This window comes from Pleurodeles waltl, chromosome 11 (assembly GCF_031143425.1).
Source record: "Pleurodeles waltl isolate 20211129_DDA chromosome 11, aPleWal1.hap1.20221129, whole genome shotgun sequence".
Taxonomy (NCBI): Eukaryota; Metazoa; Chordata; class Amphibia; order Caudata; family Salamandridae; genus Pleurodeles; species Pleurodeles waltl.
This window is the reverse complement of record NC_090450.1, coordinates 660,737,201-660,755,522: the sequence shown is the minus strand read 5'-3', so window position 1 is coordinate 660,755,522 and position 18,322 is coordinate 660,737,201.

The following is an 18,322-nucleotide window of genomic DNA, read 5'->3' as shown; positions in this document are numbered from 1 at the left end:
CCCAAGTACAGCAGAGGAATCAACACATCACATCTACTTTCCTGTAGCCTGGCACATTGCCCCAAGTGCAGCAGGAAAACCGATGCATCGTGCCTTCGTGGACATAGCTTTGCTCCTCCGAACGCACTTTTTCAGCGGACCCTGCATGTCTTTTTCTACCCGGCCTACTCTCAATCGCAGTCAGCCTGGATTTAACTTTGCACTGGTCTCTCATGACCTCAAGTAACCTTTTGACTGCTAATGATTTCTAAGCACTGTTTTCACATTAGGGGGTCATTATGTCCCCGGAGGTAAGTGGTAATGTGGCGGCAGTACTGCCAACAGGCTGGCAGTACATACCGCCACATTATGAGAATGGCGGGTTGGTTGGCTGCAGCCAATCCGCCACTTCTCCACTCATACCGACATGGCAGTAGCAGCCGTCTGACCGGAGATGTCAGTCTCCAGCCTGGTAGCGGGCATAGTACCCCGGAGGCATTTTGAGCCTGCCTACCACCATAGTTTTCGTGGCGGTAGGAATGCCATGAAAACCATGATGGTAGGCCCTACCGGTGACAGGGAATTCCTTGCCTTTCACCGGTAGGTGGCTCCCCTACCCCCCTCCACACCCACTAATGCCCCCACCAACCCCCCAAACTTCCCCCTTTCACCCCCCATATACTTACACACCCGCAGACATGCACCACGCATACACCCACTCACTCACACTGGCATACATGCATTCATACATGCATACATCCAGTCATGCTCGAACACATTCTTACACACATTCACACTGACATGCAGACACACAGTCACTCTACCATTCTTACATGCATTCACACACATGCATACACCCACGCAAGCAACACTGCACACAAAGGCGCATTCACGCACACACTCACACATTCATGAACACAACCACACATGGGAAGGGGCACTGCTACCGCCAGCAGGGCCTGCCAGGTCGATTCACAGATCATGATACAGCCTGCGGCGTTCAACTGGCGTGGCTGTGCTGGTGGTAGCAGTGCCAGCTTACCACCATCCGCCAGTATGATCACTGCCGGATGTACGCCCTTCTTGTGGCAGAAGTCCGGCAGTGATCATAGTATTGCAGACAGATTGTAGCCGCGGTGATGGTATTTTGGCAGCCGTCACTGCGGCGGTAGGTGTTTTTTACCACCAATGACATAATGAGGGCCTTAGTCTTTAAAAATTCATTTCTTGACTTCTACTCATTGGATTCTTCTTGATTTGGCCCTGCTTTAATCAGATAAATATTATCTATTTTTCTAAACATGGGAGGAGTCTTTTTTGTGTTTTTTTTGTTCAGTTTTTTAAGTGTGTTGCACAAATACTTTACACATTGGCACAGCACTGTCAGCCTTAACTTAAGAGGCAAACTACCAGCGTTTGAGCACAGCTTAATTTAGGTTGTGTAGCTGACCTAACCTGACTAGGATTGTGGTACCTACTTGGTCAGGGTGCATACCTCTGCAAACTAGAAACTACATTTCTAACATTGGCCCATAGAGATATAATGGAAAGCAATATTAAATATAAATTATAATATCTCTGGATTGGAGCCAGATAGGAATATGAATAAACCATAATTTTCAATATTTATTAAAAACTGAACAGAAGCTAAATGTTTGATAAATATTAAGGAAAAATAATTTTAGAAGGGAGCTGTGGTGTTTCGTAACTAAGAGATGTTGGGTTGTTTCCAAGTTGAAATGTGTTCAGAGTTGAAGATGACAGTTGCTATGATGGAAAAGGGGGATGGAGTCTTCTTTACCATTTGTCCTAATAAACTTACATATCTACTGATTACTAGGAGTACATATCCTCGATGTTACACTTGGTGGCAAGCAGAAAACTCAACATCCTCTACAGAGATCTCAAGGTTAACATAATTACAAGTTCCCAGAGACCTCAACAACCGAAGCAATCAATGCTTCTCTCACTGTTCACAGCTGTTCTCTACTTTCAAATATTCACCGCTGATTATTGGCTCTGCTGGTGAAAACTGCTTTTTGCGGCCCTGAGAACTAATGAGTGAGTAGACTTTGGCAGATTGAATGTGTACTGGTTATTTTTGTGTGTTCACTGACGATTTGGGTGAATTCAACTTTATTGGCTCCGTTATTGAGAACTTGTCAGTTTTGTTTGGAAATGTTACTGCTTTGACTGTTTGACGGACTACACAGCTTATGCTTTCCTTTCTTTCTCGTGGGCCCTCTCCTTCTTGAAATTCTGCTGTGATGGAAATCTTGAAGACGGAGAGCTCCTATGTAATCACAATACAGTTACATCATCACCCAATTGTCGCATCAGTGCAACCATGGAAACACTAAACGCTTGCAATCTACTTTCCTGAGTCATCACGCTGATACAGCATTGCACAGCTGACAATCATTGTAGTATTGGCATAACCTTGCCAACATTTAACGTCTCATTAATTTCTCAGAACGCCTTCAGGAGAGGAGTGTATTGAAGACACGTTTACAAGAGTAATATACTTATAGATGCTGTGACGCCAGTGAGTCAAGAGTGTAGCAACAGTGAAACACTCACCTGTATTTCAAAAGTCGTCTAACTTCATGTGGATGCGGTGACACGCTCATCTGTGTGTCAAGTCAACTGTGATACACTCACCTTTATTTTACATTTGTAAGTATATATATATATATATATATATATATATATGAAATACACTTCCTTAAGTAAACATTAAGGCTCCAGCACTCCACGAAGGTTTGAAAGGTTTATTGTAACAAAGCAGGAACGCGTTTCGGCGTGACCGCCTTCTTCAACCTGCGGGCCGCCATTTTGGCCCCCTTTAAATATCCTTTGTAGTAACATTGATTTAAAGCAATACACTCTCTTTAAAAATGAAATAACCACTACATTATACTCCATTTGAGAAAACAATTATGAATTATATGCAAAATAAAACTAGTGCCCAAATGTGATAATAAACATGACAAAATGAACAAGTACACACATAAAAATATTAAAGAAACAATGATGAATCTTTACACATCTTAGTAAATCTTAATGAATGAAATAAGATATTTGTCTCTGGGAAACTGCTGTGTGTGTTCATCTGGAGAAAATATGTATGAGAAATCCACCAGGTCCAATCACATTGATATAAATATTAAGTAGGGCATTGTTTGTAGGGACAATTATTAAAATAAAAAAGAATCCCATATAATCATTCACCATCTCAAAGAATAGTTAACATGTTATAATAAACTTATTCATATCATTAATAAAGAGTAATCCATAATTAAATTAACAATGTTAACCTAAATGTATATATAACTCTTCACTCAAGTTAAGCCCCACTGGTTCTCTTGAATCGAATGCCAATATATATCTAGACTCTAATCTCCTCAGCTGTGGTGGGCCTATTGCTTATTAGTGTGCCTATAACTGGATCACTTTTGAGCATATGCCAATGTTGTTGCAGTAACTTTCTTACAGAGTCATGTGCCAATCTTTTCATGGGGTGGTGGGAAGAACAGATTTTAAACAATTCTCCCCTAGACAAATGGAGTGACAATATTATTATGTGGCTCAGGTACATTGATGATATCTTTATCATCCACAGCCATTGAAACACAATATTCCTTATGGAGAGTTGTTAAGAGCAAAAAAGATTTGTAGTACAGAACAAAATTATGCTAATGTAGAGAGTGAAATGATAGAAAGATTGAAACAGAGAGGCTATGCCAATGAGGTTTTAGAGAACACTATTACAAGAGTAAAATCCCGTATGAGGGAACAGCTACTATTTACTACAGATAATAAAACTAATTTGTTGGACATCAAGAATGACAAAAAACATAAAGATACGGGGATCGTGAGATTTATTACTACATTTAATACTGCACATGACTCCGTAAGAAAGTTACTGCAACAACATTGGCATATGCTCAAAAGTGATCCAGTTATAGGCACACTAATAAGCAATAGGCCCACCATAACTTATAGAAAGGGAAAATCGATGAAAGATTTGTTGGTCAAAAATGATGTGAGACAAGAGAAACCTTTGATTAAGAGTTGGTTAAAGGCACCAGATGGATTTTTCAAATGCACCAAGTGTAAGGCATGTAAAAATGGGGAAAACATCAAAACCATTCAATTAACCCACAGAACTACACATACCATCAAAGGCAGATATGACTGCAAAAGTGACCATGTAGTTTATATTTTAAAATGTAGTTGCCCCAAGCTATATGTAGGTAGCACAAAACTTCAAGTGCACAAAAGAATTTTACAACGTTTAAGGGCCATAGTTAATAGAGATGAGTCTTACCCGGTTGCCCGACACATCCATGAATTTCATGGAGGTCGCATGGAAGAAGTTAAATACAGTGTAATAGATGGAATCAGGAAGGATATCCGTGGAGGAGATAGGGAAAAACAGCTGAGGAGATTAGAGTCTAGATATATATTGGCATTCGATTCAAGAGAACCAGTGGGGCTTAACTCGAGTGAAGAGTTATATATACATTTAGGTTAACATTGTTAATTTAATTATGGATTACTCTTTATTAATGATATGAAAAAGTTTATTATAACGTGTTAACTATTCTTTGAGATGGTGAATGATTATATGGGAATCTTTTTTATTTTAATAATTGTCCCTACAAACAATGCCCTACTTAATATTTATATCAATGTGATTGGACCTGGTGGATTTCTCATACATATTTTCTCCAGATGAACACACACAGCAGTTTCCCAGAGACAAATATCTTATTTCATTCATTAAGATTTACTAAGATGTGTAAAGATTCATCATTGTTTCTTTAATATTTTTATGTGTGTACTTGTTCATTTTGTCATGTTTATTATCACATTTGGGCACTAGTTTTATTTTGCATATAATTCATAATTGTTTTCTCAAATGGAGTATAATGTAGTGGTTATTTCATTTTTAAAGGGAGTGTATTGCTTTAAATCAATGTTACTACAAAGGATATTTAAAGGGGGCCAAAATGGCGGCCCGCAGGTTGAAGAAGGCGGTCACGCCGAAACGCGTTCCTGCTTTGTTACAATAAACCTTTCAAACCTTTGTGGAGTGCTGGAGCCTTAATGTTTACTTAAGGAAGTGTATTTCAAGTAAAAGACGAGGTGGCGTGCGTCTAAGTCCAAGCACCATCGGCGATTAGGTGCAGAGAGAGAAACGCCAAACGAAGTGTTTATATATATATATATATATACATATATATATATATTACAGTACGAAAACTTGATAAATACATGAGTTTAATGTATGTGTATTTTTATAATATATGTTAAAGGTGCAAAGAGTGAATCATTAGGACAATGCAGAATGTGCCTGCTTTGCGTTTCTTCTTGACTTCTCCTAGGGAATCACCAATTCTATGGTTAAAGTGGAAAAAAGTGTTCAATCACTATGCTAGAGGTTGTGGAACTTCGCTCAGTGCGGAGAGAAAAACCTTACTTTTAATGCATTGCCTTGGTTTGGAAGGACCGGAGGTGTTTGAGCATCTTCCTGAACTTCTGGATCAAAATCCTGCAAATTTGAATGAATATGAGATATGTCTCAAGAAGTTGGATTTGCATTGTCTTCCCAAGTTGAGTACTGTCCTTGAAAGCCATCATTTTGGGAGGAGAATGCAGCATCCTGCAAAAACAGTAGAACAGTACATCACACAACTATGAAAACTCACTTCTACTTGCAATTTTGCCACGTATCTTGATGAAAGGTTGAGAGATCAACTAGTGTTGAGGTGTGCATCAGACAAAGCTCAGGATGTTCTCGCTATAGCCAAGATTTTTGAACATTCAAAGGCATGATTAACTGCAGAAAGATGCAACGAATAATGGTAATAGTAATGAGAGTGGAGAAGGAAGCATTGTAAAATAGTACAAAGTAGTAAAATATCCAATAAGTTACCTTTAATGATTAAACCCAGTTTGAAGCCTGTGCAATGATACCGTTTCAGGTGTGGCAACAATGGGCATTTTGCTAATAATAAGGAATGTCCTGGGTAGAAGGCCACATGTAGGGTTTGTGGACGTAAATGGCATTTCACTAAGTGTTGAAGATTGGCAGAGGATTAAAAAAAAAGAGTGAGAGGTGGACATTGATGTAAATTATGCAGGAGATGTGGTGGAAAGTAACATATTTCAAGAGAAAGGGTTTTCTAGTGATGGTTCTCAAGAGGTGGTTAAAGTCAATGAAAGACCAGTCAAAATGTTGTGTGACTCTGGTGCTAAATAACGTTTATTACAAAAGTTTTTCATGAACATCTATGTCAGAAAGTGTATCTGTTCAAACCAGATATCAAACTGAAAGGATATGGGGGTGAGCCTATTGACTTATTTGGCTATTTCTGGGACACAATTGAGTTTAAAGATAGAATTATACCAGGAAAAGTATATATTTCTATGAAAGGAGAATCCCATATTAGCTGGATTCATCAGCGTGATATAAATGTACATCCAGAACCTAATGAGAACCCCTTATTGTGTATTAGAAACAAACCTGTTATCAACTGAATATCGAGAATGTAAAGTCGACTAAGGAATTTCCAGAGGTTTTTATTAAAAAGTTGGGTTGCTTGAGAAATTACTATCATTTCATAAAATTGAAATCTGGTGTTCTAACAAAAGTAGCCAAGGTCAGGAGTATACGGTTACTAACGAGAGAAAGCATGAGCGATGAATTGCACAGACTGATTAACGGTGGAATTATACATGAGGTGGAGGCTACAGATTGGTTATCTCCTGTTGTTATGGCTGGTAAAGCCAATGGTGAGGCCAGACTTTGTGTAAAATTGAGAGAACTTAATAAGGCAGTGAGTGTAGATCACTAGCCACTTCCAAACATTTGTGCGAGATATTAAGCTCTTTTAATGGAGCAAAGCATTTCTCTTCTCTAGATCTGGCTTCTGCCTACCATCAAATACATTTGCACCCATATTCCCAGGAATTAACTGTATTTGTAACACCATTTGGTACATTCAAATTTCTGAGAATGCCCGATGCTTAAATTTCAGCTCCATCAGTATAGCAGAGGGTAATAGAGCGTGTACTTTGGGGAATTGATGGAGTCAAAATATATCAAGACGATGTCTGGATTTTTGGATCACATGGTAAAGAGCATGACAATTGGTTAAGAAAAGTTTTGCGAAGGTTGTGTGATCCTGGCTTGACTTTGAAAGCTGAAAAATTTAAATTTGACATCCAAGAAATTGAATATTTAGGTCATGTGGTGAGTGCTTCTGGAATCAAACCAAAATCTGACCTAGTCAACACAATTTGCAATCTTAAAACACCACTGAATAAGGATGAACTAATGAAATCGTTGGTATGACAGAATTTTACAATACTTTTATTCCCAATTTAGCTATCAAAACTTCATGTATGAGCGCATTATTGCAGAAAGGGAAAGAGTTTGTGTGGACCATTAAATGTAATGAAGAATTTGATCTGGTAAAACAGTGTCTGAAAACCACCAATCTAGGAAGTTTTGATCCTCCAGATGAGTCATGGATATTGACCGATGCAAGCTCAAAATGGTTAAGGGCAGTTCTGATGCAGAAGAAGGATGGTATAGAATTGACAGTTTTATTTATATCTCAAGCATTGAAATTAGCAGAATTTTTATTACTCAGTAGTAAAGGAAGAGGTACTTGCAGTATTCTGGGCCATACATACACTATGAACATTTCTTTGGGGGCAGGGTTTTATAGTTAAAACAGATCACAAAAATCTTAGAGACGTTTTTAGCAGCAAGAAAGGAATAGATTTAGTCTCTCACAGAATACTTACGTGGGTTGTGGCACTACAAAAATTTAATTTAGAGGTGTCATATTTGTCTGGTAGTGACAACATTTGGCAGATTGTTTATCAAGAATGGATCGTGCAGAAAGTGAAGAATCCGAGAAAGGATATTGGTTCAGTGGTGAGGACTTAGAAGAAGAAGTTATTGTGTGCTTGATATTGGAGGGGATAGAATCTGAGAAAGTTTGGAGAGATAATTTAATGAGTGATCATATTTTGCAAAAAGTGATGATAATGGTTACTACAGGATGGTGTGAGAAAAACAAATGTGATGATGGTCTGAAGGGACTTTGGCAAATCAAAGATGAATTATCAGTTGTTGATGGTCTGCTGATGAGAGGTAGTAAGTTAGTTCCCCCAGCCAGTTTACGTGGAAAATTATTAGATCATGTAAGAAACATGGGAATGGCCAAAATTAAAGAAAGGGTGAGAGAAGGATACAGGTGACCTGCAATGGACATGACTATTGAAAGAATGATGAGAAACTGTGTGGAGTACTCATGCAGTCATAAATGGTTGAAATGCAGAACACAGCCATTGGTGTTAAGAAAACAAACAAAGGGACCCTGGCCTGACCTTGCCATAGATATTATGATTTCTGTGAGAGTTTATTCCTATGATCGTTTTGGTGTGTGTAGATATGTTTTCACGCTGACCTAAAGTCAAGATTGTTGGTTCAGTGGAGTCAAACGTAATTATTGAATTCTTGAAAGATATATTTGTGAGGAAGGTGTTCCTGCAGCATTGCTTTCAAATAATGGAGTGCAGTTCACGACAAGGGAAGTAGAAGAATTTCTGCAAGAAAGAGGTGTAAACCATAAGAAATCTGCACTCTATCATCCTGAACGTAATGGTGTGGGAAAAGTATTCATCAAAGTTTTGAACGACACTTTGCAACAAGCTCTAATGTCAGGTAATAATTGAGAGACAGCCACTAAGAAACAAGTATGAGAATATCGTTTTACACCACATACATCAACTGGAGTACCTCCCTTTCTGTTATTCAAAGGAAGGAGGGCAAATACAGAAGTAATACATTTGTGGGTGTCAGAAAAACAAATGATGGTAGACAATCAAATTCGAGAGACAAAGGATTGGAGAGAAAAAAAAGAGAGAAGATGGTACAAAGGAAGAGGTGGCATGATCTGAAGAAATCTGTTAAAGATAAAGTGGTGCATGTAGGGGACTGGGTAAAAATAAAATCTCCCAGGAAGGGGGGTCTCTCTAAATACAGTCAGCCCTTCAAAGTAATCAGGGTTTTTTAAAGTGCCATAAAAGCGACTGAACACAGGATTTGGAATTTGAATAGAGTATCAAAATACATTCCGTTGTCTCAAGAGAGTGGATTACTGAGTGTTCACAGAATGATGAACTCTGGGAAACATGGGGTTCTGTAGGCCTCAACGAGTGAGAAAAGCTCTTATTTATTTGCAAGACTATGTAAAGTAGTTATATAAGTTTACAGGTGTATACATTCACAATGAAACTAAGTACAGTAATTGCATGAGTTTATAGTACTGTTGGGTTTATGGATAATTTCTTTGTTATGAATGTCACATCTTTTTCTGTTGTTTCAAGTGTAAATTTTATATTACGTTATTGGTTGAGGGAGGTGGTGTGGTGTTTAGTGTCTAAGGGATGATGTAATGTTCTGGAATGTCAGGTTGTTTCCTAGATGGGATGTTTACAGAGTTGGAGATGACTGATGCTGTGATGGAAAAGGTAGTTGGGATCTTCTTTGCTATATGTCCTAATAAACTAAAACTTATATGACTACTGATTACTTGGAGTATTTATCCTCGATGTTACAGGAGCTGTTTCCATGCCTGGGTTTCCTGAAGGCTAATTTGCAGTTCTCTCCAGCAGTAGCACAGTGGGGCCCATATTTATACTTTTTGACGCAAAACTGCGCTAACGCAGTTTTGCGTAAAAAAAATTAGCGCCGGCTAACGCCATTCTGAAGCGCCATGCGGGCGCTGTATTCATTGAATGACGTTAGCCGGCATTAGCCGCCGGCGCCGTCTGGTGTGCGTTAAAAAAAACGACGTACACCAGGCAGCGCCGGCGTAGGGGAAAATGGAGCTTGGGCGTCAAGAAATGGGGCAAGTCAGGTTGAGGCAATTTTTTCGCCTCAACCCGATTTGCGCCATTTTTTTTCACTCCCAACCCCCATCGAAATGACTCCTGTCTTAGCAAAGACAGGAGTCATGCCCCCTTGCCCAATGGCCATGCCCAGGGGACTTCTGTCCCCTGGGCATGGTCATTGGGCATAGTGGCATGTAGGGGGGCACAAATCAGGCCCCCCTATGCCACAAAAAAATAAAATAAAAAAAAAACACTTACCTGAACTTACCTTAATGTCCCTGGAATGGGTCCCTCCAGCCTTGGGTGTCCTCCTGGGGTGGGCAAGGGTGACAGGGGGTGTCCCTGGGGGCATGGGAGGGCACCTCTGGGCTCCTTCAGAGCCCACAGGTCCCTTAACGCCTGCCTTTTGCAGGCGCAAAAAAACGGCGCAAAAGCGGCCGTACGTCATTTTTTTTTACCCGCCCACTCCCGGGCGTGAATTTTGCCCGGGAGTATAAATCCGACGCACATGCCTCGGAGTCGATTTTTTAGACGTGAACGCCTACCTTGCATCTCATTAACGCAAAGTAGGTGTCCACGCTAAAAAATGACGCAAACTCCATGGACTTTGGCGCTAGACGCGTCTAACGCCAAAGTATAAATATGGAGTTAGTTTTGCGTCGAAATTGTGTCAAAAAAAACGACGCAATTCCGGCGCAAACGGAGTATAAATATGCCCCTGAGTGTTTAGTCATAACATGGTATGAAAAATGTTCCTAGAGCAGAAACCATGGCTTTTGTATGGTGAAGTGATTTCGCATTCTCTGGGGGGAAGTTGGGCTGTGCCTAGGAACTTAATTGATTTCAAAGGGGCCTAGGACTTAGCATGGTGAGATTGTTTGGGATAGAGCAAACACAGACTACTGCAAAAATGGGTAGGATTACCATGGTAACTTTTACTCCATGTGTTACAGAGGGGCCAGGAGCCACCCCACTCACTAGCTAGTACCAGGTTGAAATGTGGCATCCCAAGGTACCTTCTTCAGAACAGGTTCTAGACCTATGGAAGAACAGAAGGGAGCTGGACCTCCTATCTGTGACCTGAGGGAAGCAAGAAAGGACTGGGCTTTCTCTCCTTTGTACCCAGAACAAGTAGAAGTTTGCCTCAGTATAAAGCTGGATCACATAATAAATTGGATGTACAGTTGTTGAGGCTGTATCCCTTTATTGGATAAAATAAAAAATAGGGACCTATTGTAAATCATCCTGTCAATAAATGTACAGTTCAGTGATCCAAGCCAAATGCACAACTATATACTGAACTTGCACAGGGTTGAACCTGAGGCAGCCCATTTTGCTACTTGTAAATATAGCACTGTGACATATGCTTGGTGTATGGTATGGACAAGAATTTAGTTGTTATACTAGTTGGTTGTATGGCATGTGCTTGGGCATGGATGTACTGAGTCTTTTTTAACTATCTTATGACTGTGTGTAGATACTAATGGTCTGAAAACTGTGATTAATTTCCCAATAAATCCAAATTATTGCTTGCAATCGCACCCATCCCTTACCCTACCAATGACAATATTCACTATCCTGCCCCTGTCTTTTTTAATTGGGTTCATCGCATTGCTTGTTGGGAAACCTCAGGCTCTCAGCCCCTAATATTATTGCGTAAGCTACCCCCTGAAAATCCTCTATGCTTGCTAAGTTCCTTCAATCCTGGTACACATTTCTTATATAGACTACTCTGAAAAAAAGGCTTTTTTGTCACACATACCTGTGCCTGTCTCATTTTTTCACTTAGTTGCTAAGCTGCCTATTGATTGTTTGTTGGTGGGTGGTTTGTAAGACATGTTTTCAATTGCTAAGTTATGAGTGTGTAAGGATAGTTATGGGACGCAGATGTTTGTTATTTCTGTAGCTTATTTTAGCTGCTTGATTGCTGTCTTAGCTTTCCTTAATCGGTGTAGTCATGCAGAAGCTTCTTTTAGAAATTACAAAGACTGTGCTATCAAAAATATCCGCCCTGTTTTTTCTTCATAAGATGGTCACTTTCCTGTGGAATTTCTTAGGATTATGCGACTGCATGAATAGGAAATTCTAGCATCTCAATTTTTGACACTGGTCATTTGGACTGTTGGGGGTTTAGTCCCAGGAATTGTATCCAGTTGAACTTTCAAATGTGGCTTTATATCAAAAATAAAACACCCCCGTAATGTTGACATGAACAAAACCATCAAAATTAATTTCATTACGGTATATGCTGATAACTGTGTCTCATGCATTAACCACTTCGATGCCAGGCCTTTTCCCCTCAGATGCCAGGCCTTTTTTGGGCTATTTGGGGCAGTTCGCGCTTAGGCACTTATAACTTTTGGTCCACATAAGATGCCCACAACAAATTTGCGTCCTTTTTTGCCAACATCCTAGGGATTCTAGAGGTACCCAGACTTTCTGGGTTCCCCTAAATGAGACCACGAAATTAGCCAAAATACAGTGAAAATTGTCTTTATTTAAAAGAAAATGGGAAAAGGGCTGCAGAAGAAGACTGTGGATGCCATTTTCAGGGAAAAAAACACAAAAGGGTTTGCGGTGCTAAAATCACCAGCTTCCCAGCTTTCAAGAACAGGCAGACTTGAATCAGAAAAAAACATTTTTCAATACAATTTTGGCATTTTACTGGTACATACCCCATTTGTACTAGTTTTTTGTGCTTTCAGCCTCCTTCCAGTTAGTGACAGAAATGGGTGTGAAAGCAATGCTGGATCCCAGAGAGCTAAACATTTCTGAAAAGTAGACAAAATTCTGAATATTGCAAGGGGTATTTTGTGTAGATCCTACAAAGTTTTCCTACAGAAAATAAAAGCTAAAATATATAAAATATTGAAATTGAGGTGGAAAAAACAGCAATTTTTCTCAACGTTTTAATCTGTAACTTTTTCCTGCAATGTAAGATTTTTTAAAGCAATATACCGTTATATATTGCGTAGATGGTTGCAGAGATGTATAATAATAAATGAGCTGCACCTTGCAATGGTTTTTCATTATATACCGGGTATACAGCAATTAATTTGCCTAAATATAATGAGTGAAAAATAGGTATCAAGAAAACCTTTGTATTTCCAAAATGGGCACAAGATAAGGTGTTGAGAAGCAGTGGTTACTTGCACATCTCTGAATTCCGGGGTGTCCATACTAGCATGTGAATTACAGGGCATTTCTCAAATAGACGTATTTTTTACACACTGTCTTACATTTGGAAGGGAAAAATGTTGAGAAAGACTAGGGGCAATAACACTTATTTTGCTATTCTGTGTTCCCCCAAGACTCACGATAAAAATGGTTCCCTCACTTGGGTAAGTAGGCCTAATGCTTGCGACAGAAGGCACAACATAGACACATCACATTTTTACATTGAAGTCTGACGTGTTTTTTGCAAAGTGCCTAGCTGTAGATTTTGGCCTCTAGCTCAGCCGGCACCTAGGGAAACCTACCAAACCTGTGCATTTTTTAAACCTAGACACATAAGGGAATCCAAGATGGGGTGACCTGTGGGGCTTTTACCAGGTTCTGTTACCCAGAATCCTTTGCAAACCTCAATTTGGCCCAAAAAACACTTTTCCTCACATTTTGGTGACATAAAGATCTGGAATCTGAGAGGAGCCACAAATTTCCTTCTACCCAGTGTTCCCCCAAGTCTCCTGATAAACCTTGTACTTCACTTGTGTGGGTAGGCCTAGCACCCGAGACAGAAAATGCCCCAAAACACAACATGGACACATCACATTGATACACTGAAATCTGATGGGGTTTTTGGAAAAAGCGTAGCTGTGGATTTTGGCCTCTAGCTCAGCCGGCACCTAAGGAAACCTACCAAACCTGCCCATTTTTTAAAACTAGACACCTAGGGGAATGCAAGATGGGGTGACTTGTGGGGCTCTGACCAGGTTCTGTTACCTAGAATCCTTTGTAAAACTCAAAATATAGCTAAAAAAACACTTTTTCCTCACATTTCAGTGACACAAAGTTCTGAAATCCGAGAGGAGCCACAAATTTCCTTCCACCCAGCGTTCCCCCTAGTCTCCCGATACAAATGCTACCTCACTTGTGTAGATAGGCCTTGTGCCCGCAAAAGAAAATTCCCCAAAACACTATCTGGACACATCAAAATGATCAAACACAAAACTACCTGGTTTTGCGGGGCACCTGTGTTTTTGGTCCTGGGCTCAGCAGCCAACTAGGGAAACCTACCAAACCCATACATTTCTGAAAACAAGACACCCGAAGGAGTCTAGGGAGGTGTAACTTGTGTGGATCCTCCAAGGTTTTCTTGCCCAGAATCCTCAGCAAACCTCAAATTTAGCTAAGATATCAAATTTTTCTCACATTTCTGTGTGGGATCACCGCACCAGGACAAATTTCCTACAACCCAAGCATAACCACAACTCCTGAATTTCACTGGTTTTGTAAGGGTAAAACGTCAACCTAACTATAAAGTCCCTGTAACTTTCGTTTTTTCAGTGAATTTCTATGGATTTTTTTTCATGCACATGTTAACATTACTGTCAGGTTGCAACCAGTCAATCAGGGCCTTGCTTCTTCCCCTGGATCTGAGGAGGATCCTCTGATCCACGAAAAAAAAAAAAAAAAAAAAAAAAAACTGGCCAATTTTTACCCATGCATGTGCCCTTCTGTGATTTTACACTGTCTTTTTTCCCACCCTCTAGCCAATGCAAGAAACAAAGTGGTGGCCACAACTTTTCTTTCAGGTTGCAGTCAGCCAATCAGGGCTTTGCTTTTCCTCCGGACCTGAGGAGGATCTGGGGAGGATCTGCGCCACAAAATATAAAATGTTCTTTCCCCTTTAATAGCTTAAAAATTAATAAACAAATTTACACCATATAAGAGAAAGGGTGCTGCCTGGACCAAGATCTACCTTTCTGCCAAATTTGGTCCAAATCCGTTCAGGGGTTCAGATTGTAGTCATGTCTAATGTATATATATTACCTGGTAGCAGTCGCCACTAGGTAGTTATAATTTGGACCATGTTTCCATAGAAAAAGTTTGTTTTAACTTGCTTCTGTCTTTGGCTCCCTTTGACAGTTCATCACAGAATTTTCCAAAACATGTGCCCCTGTGATTCTTGATGTGCACAGAAAGTTTAGGGGTGATCAATCAAGTGGGTCCAACAAAAAGGATGCCTCAAAAATGTTGTTTCCCATGTTAATTCCCATAGGAATTTTGCATTTGACTACAGCCTGAACCACTGTACGGAATTACACCAAATGTGGCAAAAAGCTAGCTTTGGCTTTTGGTGTAAATTTGTTCAGTAGTTTTTGAGAAATTAAAGGAAGAATACATCTGTACATCTCTGGCCGCGACAACTTCAAAACTACTTTGTGAATAGTGATGAACTTGTGCAGGGACATTTGCTGTGATTTCTCAACGACTGTGAATTTGTGATTTTTTTTTTTTTAAAAAGCACTGGCTTCTGTGATTGTTTTATACAAGCCCCCGGGTGTGCCACATCTCAGGGGCATTCATATTTGGATGTGGGAGGCTGCCAGGGCACCCCACCAGTCCCGGGGACCTCCACCTCTCAGGCACATTTCAAAAATTGATGTGGGGGGGCTCCCGGACCCCCACTGCAGCCCTGGGAATGCCACCTTCCTTGTGTTATTTAAAGAATGGATGCTGGGGGCCACCTTGCCCCCCTGCAGCCCCAGGGACTGTCATGTCCTAAAATACCTCATTCTAAGTGTATCATTCATCAAAGCCTAAATCGTTCTCTTAACCTCTCACTTTTTCTCTTTCTCTCTCAGGGTTGGCTGGTTAAAAGGGGTTAGTCCCAGGGCCTGAGTGCTCGCCAGGCCCTGCGGGCAACCGCTGTAGCACAAGGTCAAATGCCGTTCATGGCAGTAGTTAGATTAACGTACAGTTGTGAAAATGACTTTACATTAAAAAAATATGTATAGAATTTCTCTAAAAAAACAAAGGTTACAGGAATGCTATAGTTAAGAAATAGAAGTTAAAAAAAAAAAACATAGAAAGTCACTTAAAAACCAAAGGTTGCAGGGACATTATATTTAGGCTAACATTTTAAACATACATAACCAGCAGTTATAGTTATAGTTATCTCAAATAACTATAACTCATGTCTGTGGTAACTTGTGCTCTCATCGTGCACCGCTAATTACACCACAAGTTACCGCACTCATAACATCTTTGATAACGTTACTGATAATATCGATGTAATATCTGTAGTAACATTTTTTATGACAAAACTGTGCAGAACAGGGCCTCACTCTGATGTGTCAAATGATCCTTCTGGGGGAAAATGCTCAGCCCCACCCTATAGTTAGCCTCACTCAGGGGCCCTAGGCTGCAGGAGGACTCTGTGTTAAGGATGCCCTTATTTACTTGTGAGGAGCCCACGGTGTCACAACCAACAACTAATGGCACCTCAGAATGATTAACATCCCGGACACCTCCCTGGCTTAACCCTAAGGAATCACCGCTGCTGAACACATTTATCAGTGACTCAAGATGGTTCTCAGTCTTCCTCATGAGTTTCAGTATCGGATCTAAGGTGTCAGTAATTAATTTCCCAATGCTTAATAGAAGTTCCTCTTGATAGGACACCGTCCCCCCAACTAATTCAGGATCCTCCACAAGTACCTCCTTACGACAGTTGGGCACATTATTAGTGGGGACATATGTTTGTCTCTTAGATCTTGCGTTGATCTCTCCTCTTTTTATTTTCCCATTTTGAGATTTGGGAACCACGTCCTCTCTTCTGGGTTGAGAAGTTGTTAGCGGAGGCATATTGAAATCTATAGAAGAACCTTCACATGCCACAGTAGGAGAAAGTGGGAGTGCGGGTCAGGCCAACCTGGTTACTAGTTGAATATCTTGTTGAATGCCTCCCTCCCGTGCCCCAATCTCTACCCCCTGCAGCGAGGCCGAGGATAAAGGTAAAACACTGGGTGGGGGGCAAGGATGAAGATGTCAAAGCCTTTAGGATTCAGGAAAAATCCAAAGACCAACCAGCCAAGTAAGAGTAAAGAAAGATGTTTTATTTATGTGCACAGAGACTACTGGCTTGAGAAGCCAAATCCAAGTAGTCCAAATTAAGGAAGTTATACTTGGCCTTTTATTTCTGCAAACCCCAAAGCATATTTATGCATCTCATTAATTTTTCGGACAAACGTGATTATTTCTCAAACATTGCAGAAAGCATTTCTATTAATCTTTTCCAACTCAGTACATAATGTCAAGTAAAATACAGTAAAGGAAGTTACAAAACATGGCCCATGTGCCTCATATTGTAAGATGGAATCTTTCACCCTTCATTAGCAGCATGTACACAGGATAGAACATTTGTTAATACATATTGCTTCAGCTAGAGTGCAATGATATTTCATGAGGGCTTTTCTAGTACTAAGCCTTGCATCATCATGCGTTCTGAGCAAGAAAAGAGGAACAGTAAACCCAGTTTACCTGGGTCATGAGCTGTTCAACAAACAGGCCTTGTCATCATTGAGTATCACAGGGCCTAACAGGCCCAAGATGGATTCCAGATAGAATGCAATTCCACAAAGATAAGGATAATCTTCTCTCAGCCAGTTCAATCTCTTTAGTCAAAACGCCAACAGCCCTTTGTAAAAAGCCATCCAGCATTCTACTGGAAGACTTAACAATTTGAGCCCTCCCTTAAGATCTTGCATTTGCCCATATTAAATATTTATTAGACTGCCTGATGAACAGTCTGTAATAAAACAACAGACCAGCCAACTTGGAGCCAAATCACATGTGCAATTAGCTGCTGGAGCAGCTTATAAGGCCAGGAATGATCCAGAAAAACAATAGTTCATAAAATCCACGGTGCCTTACACAGGGACAGAAAATCAGCCTCCTTGTTCTCCTGATCCATACGCTGAAATTGACTTAGGGCCAAGAGAAAGAACCCAGTCTGGCCTCATCTGGCTGCAGACTGGCCCAAACCGGCCCTCTTTTGACCTGGTCTTTGTCTGGGCACGCGCCCAGGCATGTCCCCCACCGTGGGAGAATGATGGCCCTAAATAGCGCTTCCGGGCACTTGAATGATGCAGGCAACCTCCTGCTGCAAAGAACACTGGAGGTTGAAGTCCCCCTCCACACCTGTCAGCTGGCAGCAGCAGCCCGTCCCGCACCATGGTTTAAAAGTGGCTCCAAATTGCGCCACCAGGCACTTGAATGATGTAGACAGCCTCCTATCACAAGGAACATTGGAGTCCTCCTCCGCCCCTGTCAGCTGGCAGTAGCAGCGCGTGCCATTTTAGTCAAATGTTTCCTCCCTAGATATCTATAAGCCAGCACAATTTAATAGGTATAAGGGAAGTAGGACCGTTGTCAACAGGTTCAATGTTTCAATTAATACAATTTAAATCCACTCACCCAG